This window comes from Wasmannia auropunctata, unplaced genomic scaffold (genome assembly GCF_000956235.1).
Source record: "Wasmannia auropunctata unplaced genomic scaffold, wasmannia.A_1.0 LD334267.1, whole genome shotgun sequence".
NCBI classification, from domain to species: Eukaryota; Metazoa; Arthropoda; class Insecta; order Hymenoptera; family Formicidae; genus Wasmannia; species Wasmannia auropunctata.
In genome coordinates, this window is record NW_012028623.1 from 1 (window position 1) to 7,001 (window position 7,001).

At 30.6% G+C, this 7,001-nt stretch overlaps 1 long non-coding RNA gene across 1 annotated transcript; it reads left to right on the forward strand.

Annotated features, from left to right (window-relative positions):
• The first annotated feature begins 2,189 nt into the window (after positions 1–2,189).
• On the forward strand, positions 2,190–3,702 carry LOC105458870. Its single transcript, XR_975589.1, has 3 exons — positions 2,190–2,275; positions 2,379–2,569; positions 3,343–3,702. It is a non-coding gene; the product is annotated as an uncharacterized LOC105458870 (long non-coding RNA).
• The last annotated feature ends 3,299 nt before the right edge of the window (positions 3,703–7,001 follow it).

Sequence of the window (7,001 nt, forward strand, 5' to 3'; positions counted from 1 at the left end):
GGTTTTATGTCCCCAAGAGTGATAATTTTACGTTTATTGTCATTAGAATGATCTTTTGTAGATTTATTTTAGATGTATGCTGGTTGGTTTTAATCCCAAATGGGGTCCCAAATTGTTACACTGTTATTACCTGCCTCGATCAAAGTGTAACAACTTGCCCCAAATCTCTATTTTTGATTCGAAAAAATACATATCAAAAATCAATACACATATAGATTAAAACGTATTATTATATCCTAATGTACTTAAAACATATATACAAACGGATAATCACATATCTTTATTTTGTATATGTATATGATAACACAAACAATTCATCCAATAAAATATTTATTTTCAACAGTGAAAATCGAGAAAACATACGTAGCATTTTCTAGAGTTTAAATATGACGGCTAAACTAAGTAAAGTTGTAGAATATTATAAAGATCACATATAAAAACCTATAAAAGCATGCTGCCATCTGCGACAACTAAAAGAACTAACTGTAATAATTTATCCCATGTAACAACTAACCTCAGACTCCCCTACATAAATTTTTTTTAAGAAAGTAGATTGGATATAGTTAAATTTATATAAAACAAAAATAATTTTAATGCAGATTTTTAAAAAATTTTAATAAATAAATGCTATCCGAGATTCAAAACTGACGTCACATATTGGTCTTTTTTTGCTATTAATATGATATCTGAAAATTACGTCCGATGAATGTGACATATTGACGTCATTTTCGGGTCTCTGACGATTAATTTAGGTCCAATTTATGACGTCGCACTGATCATTCTATGACCAAAATTTGTCGTTGTTTTGACGTCATTTTGCTATTTGGGATACATTCGAATTCATGTGCGATCGAGATTGCATCTAATTAAATCAGTGTATAATCAAGACCATATTCATTCGGATTCATGTCTACTCGAGAAATACTGTCATGTTCGATCGTTAATGCGCACAATCAGGCTTCACTTCAATTGGGACTCACGTGTATATTATTACGTCCGCCAAAATCATTTGCGCGCGTATGCAATCACACTTGGATACTCAAACGCACGGAAAAAAAGGATATGGAAACAAGAATTTTATGTGACTCAAATACAGAGAAACACGCGTTCAATCGATTCAAAATCAACTCTGAATTCCCATATCCCGTTGATCAACAATGATTTGTCATTCTAAGAATACTTTGCATCTTCATTCAGAAAGCAACCCGATTGCTTGAACTTAAAGGTCGATTCACGTAATTATTACAACAATACATGTACATACATATACATACATCGCCACGATCTGATTTACGTTCACAGTGTGCTCAGTGTGTCCGTCCGATTTACAAGAATTTTTTGTGAACAAAATCACGAATTTTTTATTTCGCGTGCTCACAGTGACATTGATCCGGAAGTGAATCAGTAAGCGTTTATGTCATTTACGCGGGAAAGAGGATCAATATAAATCTTTTTAGAAATGTTTGTGAGCGCTATGAATTAAATTACAGCCTATGAATCGGTCTCGCAGCTCGTTCATCGTTAGCGCATGCATTTGGTGCGAAACATGTTCTTTTATTTTAACAATCAATTCATGAGTTAATTAATTGTCATCATTTAGTGAAGAAGATTTGAATAACAAGATCTACATACATACATAAAATTAGGAGAAATTATTATGAATATATATAATAGCTCTTTACTAAAATTATATTGCACCTCTTTACTAAAATCTTTACTGACATATTCTGTTCATTTTTTTATATATTTGTTTAAATTTAAAATTATTTTTATAAGTAGGATGTATAAAAAATATATTTTCATTAAAAACTGATAGATTCTTCTACATTTACATAAAGACACATAGAGTAATATAATTATATCTTTAGTATTATTATTATTGGTAATCATTTTATATTCTTAATTATATCATTTTATAACGTATCGATAACTTATTAAAACTACAAAAATGTAAAATATTAAATTCTCATATAAATTTCTTTGTTTATTGTATTTATTTATAAAATGTTTTTAATAAACATTAACAAGCTATCTATCTCAATTTCCATAAAAGTATCATAACAAAAGCGTCTGTTATTGTAATATTCAACATTTGACACTACTGCAACATTAATATGTATGTAGAAGGATAATATATGTAGAATAATGTATGTAGAAGTTTAATGCTATATAATACAGAAACAATAAAAGTGAAGAACAGTGATACACAACCTAGTTGTGCTTTAACTTTGTTTTTCAGTTATTTTTATTATTAAATTGCTACTATTTTCTATTGGTATGTATACATAATTCTTGATAATTATTGATAATTTGATTTTCTATATATTTTACGTTTACATTTGGTTTCTCACAAAATAAATAACGATGTCCTGTTCTAGAATTTATCTACTTAAAAAAAAAGATAAAAACACTATGAATCGACCGAATTTGTATGTCAGCGATGCTGAAGAAATCGTTATTTCTGGTATTGCTGGCCGATTTCCTAACACCAACAATCTTAAAGAGCTTCAAGAAAATCTTTTTAACAAAATGGATCTTGGTTTAATGGATCACGGACGATGGAATAATTGTAATAAACTTTTAAACTTAAAATATATAATATATAATAGAAAAGTAGACAAAAGTATATTTATGAAATTTATCAATACTTTTATAATAAATATAAAAAATAAAAAACTGCATGTTTTAAATTCCACAAGTATTTTATGAATACGTATATTCTTAAAATGTAAGAAAATATGCGTACAAATACTATTTTTTTACAAAGTTGCACAAAATTAACATTACATGTTTTTTCATGTAATACTTTGTTTTTTCTTATTAATTCATTAACCTTATTTTTTTAATATCTCAGTCTTGGTAAATACGTATATACCTCATCCGTCTCTTTTCAATGAATTTTTCACAACGAACAGTAATATTGAGATTGTTTTTTATTCATAGAAAGATTTACGTGGATAAACAGTATATTTAATTTATCTTTATAAACAAAAATAAGTGAACAAGTGAAAATAGCATCGCTTCTAAATTGTTTATATCCTGCAATGTTAATTATTTTAAATTGAAAAATTTTAAACGATCCCAAAATTTTGATAAAAATAAAGTAGATCATACAAAATTAATTGCGACGTGTACAACTTTGTTCGAATACCGGTAAAATTTATATCTATATTTTATTAAAATTTATATACCTATTATAAAGAAGTTTTGCATATTGATCATTGCAAATAATTTTAGAGCAAATTAAACTACTAACTTTACAAATCCTGTAATGTGGATAAGAAATAATTTCATTATATGAAAAATCGTACCTTTTTGCCCATATTTTTGCTTTCTTTTCAGGAAGTTTAGGAAATCTAAAGAAACAATACTTTTCTTGTGCGGAATTGTTACAATTACGTATGCAATATATTTGTATCATTTTAATAGTTAAACCAGTAGCTAATTTATATTTATCGATAATAATGGTATCACAGATCAAATCAATTTTTTATATCAATTATGCACAGTTCAGTCACTTTGTATTATGGGTAACAGTGTGTGTGCGTGCTCGCGTGCGTGCGTGCGTACCCAATTTTCGGTTTCAGTTTCGGTTTCAGTTCTTTTGCCGATATCGGTGACCGTAACTGTTTAAATTTCGGTCTTTTATGGTTACGGTTACGGGTATACATATAATTACTTATTGTAAAATTTATAAAAGATAAGTATTATGCTTAAAAAAAGTAATACAAATATAAGTTGAATATTTTAAACAATTTATCTCTATTGAATAAAATCTTTGTTAACGAAAATTTGGTTTGCTTTAATCAATAGTTAATTTTCCAGAATTATTTTATCGATGTTTATTCTTAGCGGGAATAGCACGAATTTTAATCCTGACTCGGGAAAAAAAGTTTCACATATAATTATATATAATTGCAAAATATATCCATGTTTTTTTCCTTTGTAAAATTATTTTTTAATACAAAATTAATAATAATAAGAATCATATATGGACATATTTTGCAAATAATTATATATATGTAGAATTTTTTTTCTCGAGGAGAACAGCCGTTCGACACTCACTTGCGTAGCTGGTAATGTCAAATCAATTATCGCTAATTAATTTGTACAACTCTGGTTGAGTCATACTTTTTTCTTGTCAGAATTCCAAGATGTATTAGTTTTTCTTGAAATTCTCTTCTGCTCGGTTGTAGCTTTCTAATAAGATTTTAATCCGAACATAAAGTAGAAATATTCCATAGACATAGTAAGAATTATAGATCAAACGAGCGTGAGATTTGATTAGGAAGAAAGATGGAAGTACAGTTACCGTATATCTTTTTCTGAACTGAAAACCGAACCGAAAAATGGACCGAAAACCAGAAAAAAAGTTTTTGGTCCGGTCCATTAACCTGTGCAATATTTCGGTCCGGTTTTCGGTTTCAATCCAACTAAAATAACGATTTTGATCCGATTATCGGTTTCGGTTTCGGTCCGGTCCGGGTCCCTGATGGAGATATAACTTTTCAATTTTCTTATATTTTGTTTTGAGAAAATTATTTAAAACTTTTTTATAAAAATTTAAGCTATTTTAAAGAATTATTTAAAGAAAATTATACGGTTAAAAAATTTAAAAGAATTTGGAATCGCCTAAATATTAATTTTATAAATTTATTCTTGTTCCGGATTCCGCGTTCGCAAACATCGTCATGCGTAGCGTTCGCAAACATCATCCGCGTTTTGTACCTTGCCCGTGGTGAGCACACCCGGAGCGATGAAGTCACGCGTGTACCGCGTGACTTCCCCGTGTGAGCCTCTCGCTCACGGACGCGCCGGATGTCACGCAACCCCCATACGCTGTTTTTCAAAAACCAAGTTCTTGCGCATCACATTTTTTCGCGCGCGATCGAAGAGTTCGCCGCCGATGAGTACGGATCTATAGTGGATCTTGCCTACCGCTTTCGTTTCGCGAACTCCGCTATCTCGATACTCGGTTGTAGTTCAATCGAACCTGCGTTCATGTAACGCCTGTAAATTGTGATCGGCGTCTTGAAGATTTCCGTCTCGTAAACGTTCACGTCACCGAGAGATCTGCGGTCTCTGCATTGTCGCATGTAAGAGTTTCAGATACTCCCAGCGGCTTGTAATTCCGCGTGTGACAACTACCAGTCCTAGCTATACCGCTCACCTCGTTTTAATGACATTGTGCACTTAATTAATAAACGTTTGAACCAACATCACTGCTGAATTCGTTTATTGGAGAGTCACCCGCCTTGAAGAGCGAACCTTCCAATTTAAAGTGGTACCAGCCTATCCGATCCGCAAACAATTCTCAAAATTTGATCAAATTTTTATATTACGTGAAAAGATTGGAGAACCTCCTTAAAGATAGAGAATTGCGAATTAAACATTCGACTAACTATAAATAATCCGCTTATCACATAACTGCTACTATATAACTGCTACTAACGTTAAGGCAATCCTAAGTCGTCTGTTTTATTGATCGAATGTGATTATTTTTCAAAACAAAATAAACATAATTAAAAACAACAGATTTAAAAATCCTCCACGATTAAAGTATTGGCATCAAATGGCATCAATGTAATTCCAGCTGATAGAGAACGAAAAAATTTAAGAAATTTATATTTTTGTTACCTTTTCTTAGTTCAATATGGTCTAGAGTTGTCAGCATGTGCTAATATTTGCTTCGTACAAAAATTTAGCAGTTTGTTGGTACAAAATGATTCCAACCGGAACTATGAATTATATGCAGAGCAAACAATATGCAACAATGAATTTATAAAATTAGGTTTGGATGCCTAATAAAAAAGATGTATATGTTCTTGAAAATTTATTACGATGTGTGCGTGCGATATCAATATGGCAGTAAAAATGAACACATCACTATACAGTACTAACAATATTGTACGCATCCAGACTCACAAATCGTCGTAAAACAGCGACATTTTTGGAGTTCGATCGGTCCTCCCAGATTTAGACAGAGATAAAGGAGAATAAAGTCCTTGTTAAATTCAGTGATTTGTAACTTTGTAGTAGCTAGATTCAAATAAAATGACAAAACTCAATATAATTAAAAACTAACCAGTTGTAACCAAAATTAAAATAAATACCTGAATTCAGCAGTCCGTATTATTCAAAAAATAAAATAAAATAAAGTTAAAATTAGACATTTCATGGTCAGTGACAGTTTTGCGTCTATAAGTTTTTAGATATGAACTTGAAATGTAATGTCAACGTTTGTTCATATCTAAGGACTTATAGACGCAAAACTGTCATTGACCACAAAATGTCTAATTTTAGTTCTTTAGTATCTCGTAAATAAATGAAATCACAATTATATCATTTAATTAAGATCTTCAGAATCCCCAATAAAAGCATCGGCAATAGTTCTCATTTTCTTTTCGGTATAATTGTGTTTTTTAAATTTAAGCCAAGCTTGAAGACAGAATTTTACGAACTGTATCAGCAATCAAACGGTTACGCTTATTTACAAGTAAGTCAGGACCATAAGAAAATACACGCTCTAAAAGTACGCTTGTACCAGAAGCTGATAGATAGTCTCTAGCAGCTTTGCTAAAACTCGAGTAAGCATCTTCGTGATCCTATATCTAAATTTTAAGTAAAAAAGTAAAGCTAGTACAACAAAATTTAGCATGAAAGCAACAAAATAAATACCTTCCACCACAAAAGCGTATCTGAATATTTATTACAGGATGCTATAGGAGCTGAAAGGAAGCGACGCAGGTCATCCTTGTTTTCATATTTAGCCTTCTTCATTTGCGATGCAACCAAATCTTCATTTGAATTCTTTCCATTACTTAAATCATTATCTTTGGTAGCTGCTGAATATGTTAAATTCCAATCCTGCATTATGACGTTTTATTGGCTTTAACAACGTCGGCTTTAAAGCCAACTTGACTATACCAGTCCAACTTACAGCGCGGATTTAAAACTAAGTTTTGAGAAATTATAAAATCTATATTATATTATAATGATGT